The following is a 16,408-nucleotide window of genomic DNA, read 5'->3' as shown; positions in this document are numbered from 1 at the left end:
TCTTCCTCGTGCACGTTCTCCCTCCGAAATCTATATAATCCGAGAAGGTAGTGGGGATGTATGGTGAAAACCCGTCTGGCGAACGCGGCTGAAACAAAGCTCGCTTTCCCATCTCCCCAACCGCGGAATGTCTCATCGGTGGCGCATCTCGTCGATCTCGATACACAGGGACGCTGAGTAGTAGAACGATACGGACGAGAACAGAGACGATGCAACGGTACAGCGTGCAGCGTTCGACATCAGCATCCAGTAGCAGTAGCAGTAGCAATAGTAGTGGCGGTAACGGTAGAGAAGTAAGCTTGGAAAATTGGAAAAAGGGTGGAAACACGTGCAAGGGGCTCACGGCGGAGACACGTCGATACTTCCTCCGGCGCATTAGTCGTCCGACATCATCGACTAACTATCCGACGTGCCGTTGAAATACACTGAGACGCGCGCTCGAGCTGCAGGCGATCCGGGATACAACTGCCGTGGAATACGAATTACACGGGGAACAGACCTATGGAATAGAGGCGGCACAAAGGGGGAGAGACAGGGGGGAAGGGAGCGGAACCGGTAGAAGAAAAGATCGATCTGCCTCCATTGGGTAACGTTTAGCCGGCGTGTTCGTCACTTTTGGTGTCTCTTCTCTGCGTACACGGGATACGTGTGTGCTCGTAATCGATAAAACTAGAGGCTTTTCGGTGCCACACTTTTTACAAATATTCTGCTGTTTAGATGTTAACCCTTTTGTCCCTACAGGCGATTTATAGTAATTTACGATCGAGTGATTGTTGTATACAGTGAATACAGTAGTCGTCCGAAATATTTTCTGAGATTATGTACGGTATGGAAAGTTATCCGTTCATTAGATATTCCAATATATCTATGGGCTAATGAAACTGCTATCAGCGCAACTACGTACAGCATGTGTTTAATAAAATTCCATACACCACGTATCTTCTTCTTGATAAACAATCGTAGCAAAAGTATTCAGATGTGTTTCTGGGAACTTATGTATTTTTATTATTTTATTTAGTCCATGCCTTTCGGCCTTGGATGAACTTTCGGTTTTACATTTCTTACACCTATTTTGCTCCTTATATATCTACCTGCCCTCTTATTTACTCTATTGCATTGCACTCCCTTGGATTATTCTATCTCTAACAGCTAAAAACTAATGACTAAAAACTAAGGGACTTATGTATTTCATAATAATTATATATTGACCCTTTTATTCCTACAGGCGATTTATAGTAATTTGCGATCGAGTGATTGTTGTATACAGTGAATACAGTAGTCGTCTGAAATATTTTCTGAGATTATGTACGGTATGGAAAGTTATCCGTTCATTAGATATTCCAATATATCTATGGGCTAATGACACTGCTATCAGCGTAACAACGTACAGTATGTGTTCAATAAAACTCCATATACCACGCACATTCTTTTTGATAAACAATCGTAGCAGAAATATCAAGATGCGTTTTTAGGAACTCATGTATCACATAATAATTATATATTGACCTTTTTGTCCCTACAGACGATTTATAGTAATTTGCGATCAAGTGATTGTTGTATACAATGAGTATACGATACTCCAGTCGCGATACAGTAGTCGTCTGAAATATTTTCTGACATTATGTATGGTATGGAGAGTTATCTGAAATGTAATTTCGTAGCTACAGTTCATTAGATATTCCAATATATCTATGGGCTAATGACACTGCTATCAGTGTAACTACGTACAGTATGTGTTCAATAAAACTCCATATACCACGCACATTCTTTTTGATAAACAATCGTAGCAGAAATATTAAGATACGTTTTTAGAAACTCATGTATCACATAATAATTATATATTAACCCTTTTGTCCCTACAGGCGATTTATAGTAATTTACGATCGAGTGATTGTTGTATTGTAGTGAATACAGTAGTCGTCCGAAATATTTTCTGAGATTATGTATAGCATGGAAAGTTATGTATAGCATTAGATATTCTAATATATCTATGGGATAATGACACTGCTATCAGCGTAACTACGTACGGTATTTAAAAGAACTCCATATACCAGACACCTTAATATTTGATAAACAGTCGTAGCAGAAGTATTAAGATGCGTTTTTAGAAACTTGTGTATCTCATAATAATTATGACACGAGGAAGGGCTTGACAATTCGTACGAGTAATTAACTACTACATGAATACGTAAATACTTTTCACTAATTTTATCTAACTAGTTCTTATGCTTCTAACGACTGGTTTTTAAGCACTGGTTTAAGACAGGTGATCGATTAATTTAATTATAATAACGAGGATAATCAGAACATAGAATGACCAGACACTTATTCGACAATAAAGATCACAATAATTATTCTATTTTATCTCGCAGTGTACACAAACATTGCGCAACTTCTAAGTGGATTATAAATTTCCTTTAAACTGGCGTTTACAACTGACGAGCGTTCCAAGTATAACGTCTGTATGATTTTACTGATTCTATAAAGCACGGAACACATTTAAAGTCTCCTTTCGAGTTACCTACTTTGCAAGAAGTATGTCAATCTCCGATATACAGGCCGGTACGAACGTTGCCAGGAAAAATTCAGCCAACTCGTTTCGCTCGCGGCCCTGTCTTACATCGTTACTTTGCTCCAAAAAAAAATCGATCACAATATCTTTCGTTGATCGATATTCAAATTCGAAGAAAGAGACGATAGAAAGCTGGATACTCTTGCAGGTATTTATCAGCAGGTGCGACACCGACGAATTAATTAATGACTTGGATGACCGTAATTAAGCTTAATTAGTCCGACTGTTGCTAGCTGTGTTTATACAAAGTATCGAGCAACTGGCAGGTCGAAAGGTAGCATTATCGTCCGGCATATCGATGAGCCATCATCGATATCTTTCGTTTTAATACGATCGACTAATAGATATATTGAGTTGGCAACTAAGTGATTGCGGACTTTGTCATTAGGTGGTAATGAGAAAATCCGCAACCACTTAGTTGCCAACCCAATACTACGCTGTGTAATGTCTTACTTGAACACGTCAATTTTCGATCGATAAAACGATATTTAACACAGGAACCGCTATCTTGTATTATTTGCCTCTTCGAATAGCGTAAAATTAAATAATTGAAACTTGAAAAGTAAAACTCAAATGGCGATTTTTGCATACAAATTTATTTTCTTGTCTTCAATATCCTGGAGCAGAGTTTTTATGTTTGTAGAAAAATTCAATAACATGGAATATTTGAAAAATAAAGAAGCATATAGATAAGGAATAATTAGAGAAACGTATAAGTAGGTACATACGTCGTGTAGTCAAATGACATTAGCGTCATTGATTGTCACAGTGTGTGGAAGTAGAAGATTGATAGAATCAATGTTGAAGTTTTAATGGAATAGTCGATGTTATGCCAACCTGGAAAAGTGAAATTGTGGAAATGAATGCCTTTGTTCTTGTCATCCCTCGTTGATTTCCCCAATGCCCCACGTGTATTCCTCCCTTTAACTAACCCTTAAACATCTAAGCTGTTCAGATTAGATTTATAGAGGAATAAAAGCGGGAATGGTCACACCTTCTCATCGTGCATTTCCATCTCATCATTTAAACTGTGTATCTCAGCTGAGGCATCTCGCCTAATAAAGTCGTTAGCATATCATTACGTATATGCTTTAACATAATAAATCAAAGTGAATCTCCGCACTTCCCGATTCGACCTGCATACAGATCTAGATTTTAATCCTCTTACGATATTCGAATTTTTACTCTTTGATCCTGCTCTTGCTTCAACAAACAAAAGAACTTTTAACGTTTCGACAAATTCTTTAGCATAAAATTGGAAGGAGAAAAATTATGCGTATTGAAACAGATTCCTGTAGATTTCCTACAAACTTGACAAATCTTTCAACGATGGAAAAATACGGTTGATTTGAAAATGACAGAGCTTCGAAACTCTCGAACGATCCTAAAAGCTGAAGAGAGGATAAACCGCGTCGCAGATCCCAAAATAATTCAGTCGGCGCGTTCGCGAAAACACCTCTGTTTCCACTCTTACGTAATGGTCTTGCATCTCAAACAATCGATCAGCCTCGTTCCACCGATTTAATCTTTTCTCCACATATTTCTACTAATTTTTCAAACACTCTTGCGATTCTTGTGGATGCATGTACCGACGAATTATCGTTTTAACGAATACATTAGAACGATCCAACACATTAGAATATATAATGTGATAGAAGCTCGTTTAGTCGAACGGATCTGCAGATAAGACAGCTCGAATAACGATAAATGTCATTAGCTATCTGTTCCAGCTTTTCTCATTAACTACCACACCAGTCAAATTGACTGGTTTTACATTTTATTTTGAAATTCCTACTTCATGTTATATTTTTTGGTGTAATGACTTTCGCAAAGATAACTAAAAGAATAATATAATGAATTTTATTTTATTTTCTATGTATATAAACTCAAAATGATTTTGTATCAAGGCTACTTATACCAATACCAGTCAAAGTGGCTGGTACTTGTCAAGTAATGTTATTATGTTAAATTTATTTCAAATTATGTTATTATTAAACTTATTATTTAATATTATGTTAAATTTATTTCAAATTAGGTTATTATGTCAAAGTGTAAAAGGGTTCTGCAATCTGTTTATCGAACCCCAATTAACCAGTTTCTTCGTTTTGTACAACTATCTCTAATGGCTAAAAACTAATGACTAAAACTATTGCAACTTATGACTACACACTATTGCCACTTTTGGTCTTTTGTCTCCTTGCTGTGCTACCTTCTTATCTTTCCTCCCCGTCTTGTATTGCTCTTCTCTTCTCTGTTATGGCTTTTAATTCTGTGAGTCCTCCTCCAGTCTCATTCAGTATTTTTTCCATGTCTTTTGGTCCTCTCGTTATTTCACATTCTTCTATTACATGTCTCGGGTCTTCTTCTTTCCTTTTACATAGTCTGCATCTTTTTTCTCCCTCTTCTTTCCAGTATTCCCTCGCTTTGGTCTCGTTTCCACATCTGAATCTGGCTAGAATTCTCCTGTCCTTCCACTTCAGCCTCCCTCCCAAGTACTTTGGTAGCTCCTCTTTGGTTATTTTTCTGTAATGTCTGTTATATTTGGATTCCCTTATCCTTTTCCCCTCTCTTCTGTTTCTCTCTTCCTCCTTTCTTCTATAATTTGGTCTGCTGTCAACCTTTCTTGCTCTTCTCTTGCTTCCCTCTGTGTCCCTCCATTTTTCACCTCTTCTAGCCCCTTCCTTCTCTTTCTTGCAAGAAAGTAATAAATCAATAAATATAAAAATATTCTATTATTAGGTATTTTTTCAAGACCAGTCATTTTCACTGGTTTTGGTAGAAATAGCTTCGCGTTAGCTATCGACAGTCCTAGTGTTAATTCAATAACATAATCCAACTGTTAGGGTTTCAACTGTTCTTTTATACATACACTTTCTTTCACGTAAATTATAACGTAAGAGAATGCACATTTTAATATCTGTGATATCATTCGTATAAACGAGGTTCTACTGTATAATAAAATTGATTAGATACATTTTGGTCGTCGGATGTTTGATTCGTCGAAACACGTATTTGTTATAACCGTAGCCTCGGCTATTCACATAAAAAGATACGTGGACAAAATGACATGGTCGTGAGGTATAAATCGGATGGCACCGAAATCCAGCAAAAGACGGACCGGACCGTTTTCGACTCATTAATCATTCAAAACGCGTCGATCGGTAGTTTCTGCTAACGAGAACTGCCGAATAAAAGCTCGGCTAATGGGCAACGGGGCTCCACCCCCTGTCGATCCAACGTTCTAATTCGGAATTTCCACTCGATTAGAGGACCGTCAAATGCCATTCAACCGGCATTCTATTTCTACTGCGGCCGGACAGATAGTATTCGCGGCTCGGCGTCGCGAATAGAATAGACAACATCGATGGGGAATCGAGATACCTTAAATAAGTTAGAAGGGCTCGTTCTAACGGTCGATATCAACGTGACTCGAAACTGTACGCTGAAAACTCGCTATAACGTAGGGACCCATTTTTGTCGTGAGAACAGCCACTGAATATACGACGGAGTCTCGAGATCATCGGAATATGCCGCTGTTTTTTAGAACATGCGACTATTTTTATAAAAGTTTCTATTAGATGATATGGCGATCAATAGCAATGGAATGTATGCTAAATCGATTGTACATAATAATCAATGATAGAGATATTGATAAATTGCATATTTATATGCAATAAACAGCTTCTTGTTGCTCTACGTTAATTTTTGAAATTTCACCTGGGCTTTTAATTAATCGATGCAAATAATGCGAAATGTTCTGTTTTATGGTGTCGTTTAAACTATAACACACGGAAAGAAAGACGATACTTGGAGAAATGATCTCGAAACCGATTTCGTTATTGCCACGGCGGCAGCGCTCACCCGGAAATTTACCGACGAATGGAGGAGAAAAAATTTGGCAGCAACCGGTCAGCCTCGTCCCAAATATCGAACAGCGCTGGTCGATAGCGAGATGTGGTTTTTCGTTGCCAAAAGTAGTGGCGTGCGCGCACCGGCACACGCGAGAAATCCTTTTCCTCTTTCGACGCCAAGATATTGCGAACGTTTTCTTGAAATTCGCGAACATGTATTCTTGGGTACATGCTCGGAGAACTTTCTTATTCGAGAAAACTCGCGAACACGAAGGATACATATTATTTGAGACGTTTGGAATTTAGTATTAAGCGGAAGAAACGTTTATATCATGGACTTGCAAACAAGTTGCGATGAGTTACGTTTCGAAGAATTTCCCTCGCTCGACGAGAGATCTCGCAGAAGTAATGTTGCTGTCTTTCCAGACATCGACGATGCTTCGTTCGGTCCGAAAATTAACGACTGCTCCATCATTTCCTAGAGAAACTAGTTATGAAGATATTCCGAATAATCAATACCTAAGCAATCCTGAATATTTTACATCGTACATTATACATCAACACAGAGATATGCTATCAATAACAGATGCTTGTGTACGACAGTTGTGAATATCGAGGAAACGTATCATCACAAAACGATTTTCAACTGTCACATTCGCATTACATTTATACGTTTATATTAGGTCGTCCGGAAAGTGTCTTTCTTTCGCAAACGTTTTTTATTAGATTGTTCGAAAAGTGTGTTTCTTTTACAGCGACGCATCTTTGTACAAACATGGAACCTAATCTGTCGAACGTTGTGATCTTTATTTTGATAGAACAAAATGGATCATACGTAATTCGATAAAATAATATAAAACGGAAAATGTGCGTCCATTTCTTTATAAGACGAAAGAAACTTTTCGGACGACCTGATATGTGCGTGCACAGCGTCTCGTAAAACAGACGAATGCAACTGTTCCGTTAGTAGCGTGGTATGGAAGATGGTGAGGCAAAGAGAGTGCTGAGACGCCTGCAAATTTGTATCGACGAAGATCTTGTAAATCACATGTCAAATAAATCTGAAACTATTTTTATATCAATTCTAAGTGTAATCCAAGTGTTGCTATACATTTATTTCGGCGATTAAGATCCACAATTGTCAACAGATATAAATTTTTATAAAATGTAAAAATATGAAATATTATTAATATAAAATTGGAAATATTATATTGATAATATAAATATTTATATTAATAAATATTAGGTTGTCCGAAATGTGTCTTTCTTTTACAGACACGTCTTTTACAACGACGAATTTTTATGCAAACATGAAACCTAATCTGTGGAACGTTGTGATCTTTATTTTGATAGGACAAAATGGATCATACGTAATTCGATAAAATAATATTTCTTCTTTTTATTTGGATGTATTTTACAATCAATTCTCATTGACAAATATAAGTAAATTTTTCTGGCGTAATAAAATAATACAAAACAGAAAACATTGTGCGTCTATTATTTCCTCATAAAACGAAAGAAACTTTTCGGACAACCTAATATGTACACTGCCGACCATAAATATTAGAACAATTACTGGTTATATTTACCTATTGAAAAACCCTAACAAATTTTATCTTATACAATAATTTACGTTATAAGGTAGATGCAATGTGAATAAAACAGCAAACAGATCTATTGGGTTGGAAACTAAATGATTGCGGATTTTGCCATTAGGTGGTATTGACAAAATCCGCAATCATTTAGTTTCCAAGCGAATATAATAAAATAACTGGAAGGTAAGATTAATGAAAAACATTTAATTTGCGCTATGCATCAGTCGGTGTCCTAATACTTATGGTCGACAGTACATGTACCGCCAGATATAATTCGTCAGAACATTATGCTCAATTAAATTGAAGAATAAAACGTTTCTAAAACGAGTAATGCAAGTTCTTGCGTCCATTACATGCTGAAGAACTAAATCTGAAGGAAAATTCCACAACCTTGTCCAATTAATTCGTTGGAAGTCTGACGTTCATCGATCCCCATTCGTGTTCGCTGACTATCATCGCCGACAACAAATCTCGCTACCTCATCGTCTCGAATCACCCAGTATATCCTAAAAATTCTCAACTACAATTGATAGCGTTCAACGATATGATTACTCACGAGCATCAGGAAGAGATTAACGTAGCAAGGGCAACTAACCAGTCGACGTTTTACACACCGCAAGTAGCATACCACGGCGTGCCACGACCCGGGTTCAAGTAATTCCACTCTGCCTTCTTTCACGGCCAACACACCGCAAGAGGAAGATGTCAGAATGTTGGGTTGGCAACTAAGTGATTGCGGATATTGTCATTAGGTGGTAATGACAAGATCCGCAATCACTTAGTTGCCAACCCAATAGAACGAAGGCAGACAATAAGACATGCCAATGGTGTGGTAGACAACATGTAAGTATGGGCTTTAGATCAGATATTTCTATTTCAGATTTCCAAGACTCTAAATCCCAATAAAAGTAATCGCGTATGCATATCTGACAAAGATAGTAACTTTGACATGCCACGCTATTTATTCGAACTGCTTCGCGTAGTAGTCCTTCAGATTTGGTATGAATCTCGCATATTTTGTGTACACAAAAAATTCTGCAAAAATTCCCTAAAATGGTTTCAAGCACGTAGCTTAAAGCAATAAAGTTCAAACGCTCGAAAGAAGTTGAAAGACCTTTTCATTCGCAATTAAATACTTCGCAATGGAGTAACTAAACTCGGTATACTGATGGAGTCACGAAAGACGTCAGTGTGTCACTGTCGGATCATCTCGAGAAATCTGTTCATTAACAATTCCTAGCGTCCTCTGCCGATATTACCAGAACAGAACTGGAATAAAATAACCGATTTCCCCGACTGCGATCAACATTCGGACGAATACATCTCCAACCTCGTTGCTTGTCGGACTTCTCAGCCTATAGAATTGTACAACAACGTCGTTGAAGGGTCAACCGTACAATATCCTGCGCAACAATATATACCGGGGGAGCCGAGAAACCTGGCGCAACGGCTCCCTATAATTACAAAGTACCCACACACCGTATCATTAGACGTGTAAATCTTGTCCGGGGGACCTTAATAAATTCGACGCGATATTACAACAAAGTAAGAACACGTTCTCGAAGTAAGATGATCGAGTAACGATCCGTATAGCCAGCAGCCTCTGGTATCGAGCTGTGAGAGAGCGGTCCTATCGATCTTATCGAGACCTCGTTCGAAGGCAGTCGGCCGCCTCTTCGGTCGGCAACCGGCGCGATTATCGATCTTAAGAGGCAATTTGCATTCTCGACACGGCGTGCGTGCATCATCGAATCCTCATCAAGCAACGTAGAGCAGCGAGCGTACGTCGCTGGGATCGCGGATGGCGACCAGTTTTTGTCGGCACCATCGAGAAACGGTGGCACGGTTTCATTACACGCGCAAGCATTTCTCGCCGTTATCTTCTTCTTCTTCTTCTTCTTCTTCCTCTGCTTCTTTAGCTACTTGCTTTTCTTCGTCGTCGTCGTCGTCTTCGTCGTCGTCGTCGCTGTCGGCGTCGTGGAACGAACGCGGAAGTCGCTATTTGTTCGAGAGCTGCCCCTGACTGGAGTATCCTGCGCGAACTTCCTACGAGAATACGTAAACGCGTCTCCCGTGGATCGATAATCGTCGGTGCGCGAATACTTTCGCGTGATGTGCTCCTAACTGCGGCGTTTTTATCGATGTCTTTATCGTGTGGATGTAGGATTCTGCAGTTTGATGATTTTATGCGAAAGTTTGAGAATGCCTATGGATATTGGATATCATCTCAATCGCGCGTGACAGACGTTCCGCGGCGATCGAAATTATAGAAATATACGCGTCGTATATTCTGTACGCCGGATATTCAATGACTAACAAAGTATTCCTTCATCATTGTATCTATTTATATTATAGTATATACATTGTATTAGGTTGTCCGAGAAGTTTCTTTCGTTTCATGAGGAAATAATATACGCACAAGGTTTTTTGTTTTGTATTATTTTGTCGAATGATCCATTTTGTTCTGTTGAGATAAACACCGTGACATTTCACAGACTTGGTTTCGCGTTTGTATGAAGCTTTCCGGCAACCTAACACTTCATTACATCCAAATATATTAAATTTCGTATCATTTAACCCATTTGCATCATGGCTCAGCTTAAGAGGACTGGTCGATTGTAAGTGCAGTAAATGACATCCGAATTCTTCATGGAGTTTATCGAAAATTTACCGTTCAAAACGATTGGCAGACAATGTTACTTGGCAAACATCGCATCTTACATTCTTTATAGCAGAGGAAAAAAGAAAGAATTGTTTATTAAAAAAAATAAGAAATAGGAAATTAAATCATATTATTTCTCGTGGAATTCTTTAAAATAGTCGATAGAATAAACTGATATAGGCGAGATGCTGACAAACGGATCAAACGTGAACTCTCACATCTGAAGAATACTTAGCGACTGCAATAAGAAGCGCAGCGCTTGGTGATAGAAGACAGTCGCAGCGCGCGGATTAATCCGCGTTTGGATGCAAATGAGTTAATAGGATTTTCATATGATTACAAAAAGTGGAATATAGTACTTTATAAAAAAAAGACTTCTTTGAAAAATAAGGATACGATATTATTTGTAGACACCGTAGAAGTCATGGAAACGTTGAATTTCTATTTTAAAAGTTGTAGGATTCCAAAGGTGTTAACAGCACGTAGTGAGCAAAATTTCAAATCACTTGAAAATCTGTGATTAACTTCGATAATAAGAAAATTATTGCGGTCATCTTGTGAGACTTGTTTGGAAAAATTGATGTTTTTCATCAAAAACCTCAAGGAATATTACAAACATAAACCTGCAAAGTGTCTAACAGAGTCGGCAATAATCGAGAATTATCATGCAGATTAGAAAAGCTTATCAAGAGATTTAATATAAACATAATCAGCGAATGCAAATTTTCAAAATATAATGTACATCTGTTTCCATACTGTTCTAACTTTCAAGCGTTTGCAACTGTAGTAGAGTCGAACGAAAAATATTGATTCTGTAAGAATATTTATTAAAAAAATTTTNATTTATGACACGACGTATCACAAAAGGCGTGTGTCATCTTACATTATGTGTGAAACGATAGGAAAACATGGAAGCAATGGAAAATACACGCGTTGCTCTTCATCAAAAACCTCAAGGAATATTATAAACATAAACCTGCAAAGTGTCTAACAGAGTCGGCAATAATCGAGAATTATTATGCAGATTAGAAAAGCTTATCAAGAGATTTAATATAAACATAAGTAAATCAGCGAATGCAAATTTTCAAAATATAATGTATATCTGTTTCCATACTGTTCTAACTTTCACACGTTTGCAACTGTAGTAGATTCGAACGAAAAATTTCGATTCTGTAAGAATATATTACCCCGAAATCTCCTTTAAATGTCGCTACGAACTTTCGAAATTAAATTAAATGAAATATTTAAAATATACCACACATGTGACATCGATACTGAATGAGTTGATAACTTTTGCACACTACGACAAATAACCAAACTTATCGACCAAACTCGTGCAAACCTGAAACAAATGTACAGATCTCGCATCATCTATCGGCAACTAAGTGATTGCCGCATTTGTCAATACCATCTAAAGACAAAATCCGCAACTTGAAAACCTGTGATTACGTGTATCTTTACGTGTAACATCAGAAAGGCGAGAAACCTCGATAATAAGAAAATTATTGCGTGTCATCTTGTGAGACTTGTTTGGAAAAATTGAGCTTGAAAATATAGATCTTTTCTATGGACAGAGGAAAAGCATGGCACCGCGGTTTCCACGCGTAACGTTAGCCGAAGCGACCGGTTGGTACGCCTTGCGGCGGGTTACACGTGAAATCGACGTGCATCCACATTCCCACGTAGAGTTGCGCTCTGAAATCCGATCGTGCGTCGGATGGATGCAGGTTTGCTTGGTAGAAAAGCAGCCTCGAAGAGATCGTCGCGATCCTGGCATTCGCCAGCTTCCGACCCCCCCAGGAATTCGAATATTCTTCATAAAAAGAATCGTGTCGCATTTGAAAACGTTTTCAATGTTTCTTTAAATGTTTTATTAGCTTGATAGCTAATGATAAGTTAATTATCTAATTAAGAATTATCTATCAATCCCATTTTCCTATATAATATATTTATCTTTCATTAAGAAGTTCAAATATCCACATCTTCGCATTCTTTTAACAATTTTTAGAAACATTCTTTAAAATCCACGCATTAACGAAAGGCTAGCGGACTTATTGCATTGTATGATAAGTAAACACCAATACTAAAGCCGTTGATTCTATGAATACTTCATGCGTCAAACAATATCTATTTCTCTTGACAAATGGATACATACAGTTAGTCATAGAAAACATACAGTTGCTGAATTTCGTGTCTTCGACTTGATCAATTGCATTCGATCAACAACGATAGGAGCAACAATGAATTCGTACATACATAATTTAGGTTTATTGACAGTGCTTCAAGACCAAGAATTCAGTTGCAAAATGAAGTGTGAACTGCGTAGATCAAAATCAAAGATGAGAATTACACACGTTTCGCTTTATATAGAAAATAAATTTCTCACGCTTAAATCATTACGATCACGTCCTGACTCAATGATTAACGTTGGTGATCTATTCCAACAGAAATGCTATATACCCATTAACACGTTGACTGCCAGACGAATTTTCCATGGTTTGCCCAAGACGCCGACGTGAACTTTTCATTATGCCATGCATATTATGTTGAAATTGTAGAGTTATAAAATCATGCTCGAAGCATTTTTCGTGGCGAGGGCCACCGGTCACCTCCACGTCGTTGTAGACAATTATTACGATCGTCTTTTTTTTTTATAATTATGTACTTTTAATATTTGCTGCGTCGCCGGTCACCGGTGGTCCCCACGACGCTATAGCCAAATCGAGTGCCGGTCACCGGTGACCCACATGGCAGTGAACGTGTCAATAATACTCTGGAATCAAAATGATCTGCATGTTAGGTTGTTTCTTTCGTTTTATGAGGAAATAATAGATGCACAAGGTTTTTTGTTTTATATTACTTTGTCGAACGATCCATCTTGTTCTGTTTATCTCAACATCGCGACATTTCACAGACTTGGTTTCACGTTTGTACGAAGGTGCACTGTTGTCCGAAAAGTTTCTTTTGTTTTATAAGATGATAATAACGACAATTTCTGTTTTATATTATTTTATTGAACTAGGTATGATCCATTCCGTTCTATTTCTATTATTCGTGCATAATTTAATAAACTAATATAATTGAGGGTCTATTATTTCCTTATAAAACGAAAGAAACCTAATAGATCAAAATCAAAGAGATACATATTCCACGGCCTAATTCAATCAACAATTTTTGTTTATTCCAACATAGATAATACAGACTCACTAAGGACGCGTGAAAAGCAGAACGACAATTCCGTACGTCAGACGAAAGAAATATTGAGAAACTAATTTCTAGAAGTTAAATCGTAAGAACAGCATTCTATGGAAGCAATGACGATTTACAGAAAGAATTTTTAGTAAATTTACAGCGAATCCATCGCTCCCTTTCGCGAGTCGTTGCAAGAGATGCGCTCGACTAAAATTCGTTACAGCACGACGGCGTGTCGTTCCTCTCTCTTTCTCCGGCGACCGGCTTCCAGTCGGTAGAAAGTCGACAGGGGCTATATGAAAAATGTCGAGACCGGAGGAAAGATCGTTATATGGAAAGGATCGCAAGGCGACAGCTGCCCGGAGGCTTTGCCAGGCCAGTCCTCGTTCCACGATCGAACGCGCCACGGAAACACCAGAAAGACAGAGATAGCCACATATAACGAAAGAGGCAGAGGATTACATAGAAGCGATGGAGGGAGAAAGAAAGAAAAGTCAGCCCACGCCGGATCACTGACGTCATACCCCTTTAAAATCGAGACCAGGATGATTCTTCGTTCGTTCGGCCGCGACCCAAACTCAGTGATAGGATCTTCGAATCGCTTCGAATCTGTGTTGTATATATGGCGTCACATGCGAATCACCTCGGACCTGATCCGAATCTTAAAACACTTGAAAGTTTCCATAAGTCCTAAGTTATTTGTCATTCATCGTAACTCGAATTTTCCACACTTTCTTTAACAGTAGAACCACCACACCAGTCAAATTGACTGGCTTTGCAATTTTATTTTAAAATTCCCACTTCCTGTTATATTTCTTTCCCCGCAATGATGTAGTGACTTTCACAACGATAACTGAAATAATAATATAATGAATTTTATCTTGTTTTTTATGTATTTAAACTGAAAATAATTTTGCATCACGGCTACTTATACCAATACCAGTCAAAGTGGCTGGTACTTGCCAAAGTGTAAAAGGGTCCTGCAATCTGTGTATCGAACCCAATTAACCAGATTCCTCGTTTTCTACAACTTGCCACGCGTTTTTCAAATTTGTACCGCGTATCATTCAGTATGATGATGTCAGTTATTAGGAAAATTCCCGATCGATCGCTAGATGCTAACGCTAGAAATAGCACAGCAGTCAAAATGACTGGTTCTACAATTATATAAATGTGCCAACCCTCGTTTAGGTCGATCATGGCCCCAGATGAATTAATAACACGAAAAATATACTACATAACGTGGAATAGTAAGAAAGTATTATTATTATTTATCTTAGTCCGTGCCTTTCGGCTTTGGACGAACTTTCGGTTTTAAATTTCTTACACTTATTTCGCTCCTTATATATCTACCTGCCCTCTTATCTACTCTATTGTATTGCACTCCCTTAGATTATTCTATCCCTGACAGCTAAAAACTAATGACTAAAATTATTGCAACTTATGACTACACACTACCGCCACTTTTGGTCTTTTGTCTCCTTGTTGTGCTACCTTCTTATCTTTCGTCCCCGTCTTGTATTGCTCTTCTCTTCTCTGTTATTGCTTTTAATTCCGTTAGTCCTTCTCCAGTCTCATTCAGTGTTTTTCCATGTCTTTTGGTTCTCCCGTTATTTCACATTCTTCTGTTACATGTCTCGGGTCTTCTTCTTCCTTTTCACATAGTCTGCATCTTTTTTCTCCCTCTTCTTTCCAGTATTCCCTCGCTTTGGTCTCGTTTCCACATCTGAATCTGGCTAGAATTCTCCTGTCCTTCCACTTCAGCCTCCCTTCCAAGTACTTTGGTAGCTCCTCTTTGGTTATTTTTCTGTAATGTCTGTTATATTTGGATTCCCTTATCCTTTTCCCCTCTCTTCTGTTTCTCTCTTCCTCCTTTCTTCTATAATTTGGTCTGCTGTCAACCTTTCTTGCTCTTCTCTTGCTTCCCTCTGTGTCCCTCCATTTTTCACCTCTTCTAGCCCCTTCTTTCTCTTTCTTGCAAGAAAGTAATAAATCAATAAATATAAAAATATTCTATTATTAGGTATTTTTTCAAGACCAGTCATTTTTACTAGTTTTGTTAAAAATAGCTTCGCGTTAGCTATCGACAGTCCTAGTATTAATTCAATAACATAATCCAACTGCTAGGACTTCAACTGTTCTTTTATACATACACTTTCTTTCACGTAAATTAAAACGTAAGAGAATGCACATTTTAATATCTGTGATATCATTCGTATAAACGAGATGCAGATAAACGAGGTTCTATTGTACAATAAGATCGATTAGATGCATATATCGATGATACTGCTTGGGCAAAGGTAATCGAAATATCGCATACTGATCGAGTTCTCAAAACGTACCTAAACTGTTTAGAGTTTCGAACCTATCAAGATTTCCAAGAGCTGTAAGCTTCTAATCATATTCCAAGGGATTCGAATTTTTTACTATGTGTATTATTTATATTATCTTTTTGCCATATATAAATATAACCTTGAAACATTTCGGATCCCATCGCTACTCGATCCTACGCACTCAACGTGTTCTGCACACGTTT

The 16,408-nt window shown here is 37.9% G+C and overlaps 1 protein-coding gene across 21 annotated transcripts in view; it reads right to left on the bottom strand.

Annotated features, from left to right (window-relative positions):
• Positions 1-16,408, bottom strand: part of LOC122570392 (bromodomain adjacent to zinc finger domain protein 2B-like) — a 225,839-nt gene that overhangs the window by 117,839 nt on the left and 91,592 nt on the right. For 2 of the 21 annotated variants that reach the window (XM_043732668.1, XM_043732685.1), the window contains one exon: positions 3,301-3,409. The exons of the other annotated variants lie outside the window; for them this stretch is intronic. The gene's annotated coding sequence lies outside the window, so the exon portion shown is untranslated. The remainder of the gene's footprint in view (positions 1-3,300; positions 3,410-16,408) is intronic. 21 annotated transcript variants of the gene reach the window in all.

The sequence above is a fragment of the Bombus pyrosoma genome, linkage group LG1 (assembly GCF_014825855.1).
Source record: "Bombus pyrosoma isolate SC7728 linkage group LG1, ASM1482585v1, whole genome shotgun sequence".
Taxonomy (NCBI): Eukaryota; Metazoa; Arthropoda; class Insecta; order Hymenoptera; family Apidae; genus Bombus; species Bombus pyrosoma.
The sequence above is the reverse complement of the archived record's forward strand: the minus strand, read 5'-3'. Positions and strand labels throughout refer to the sequence as shown.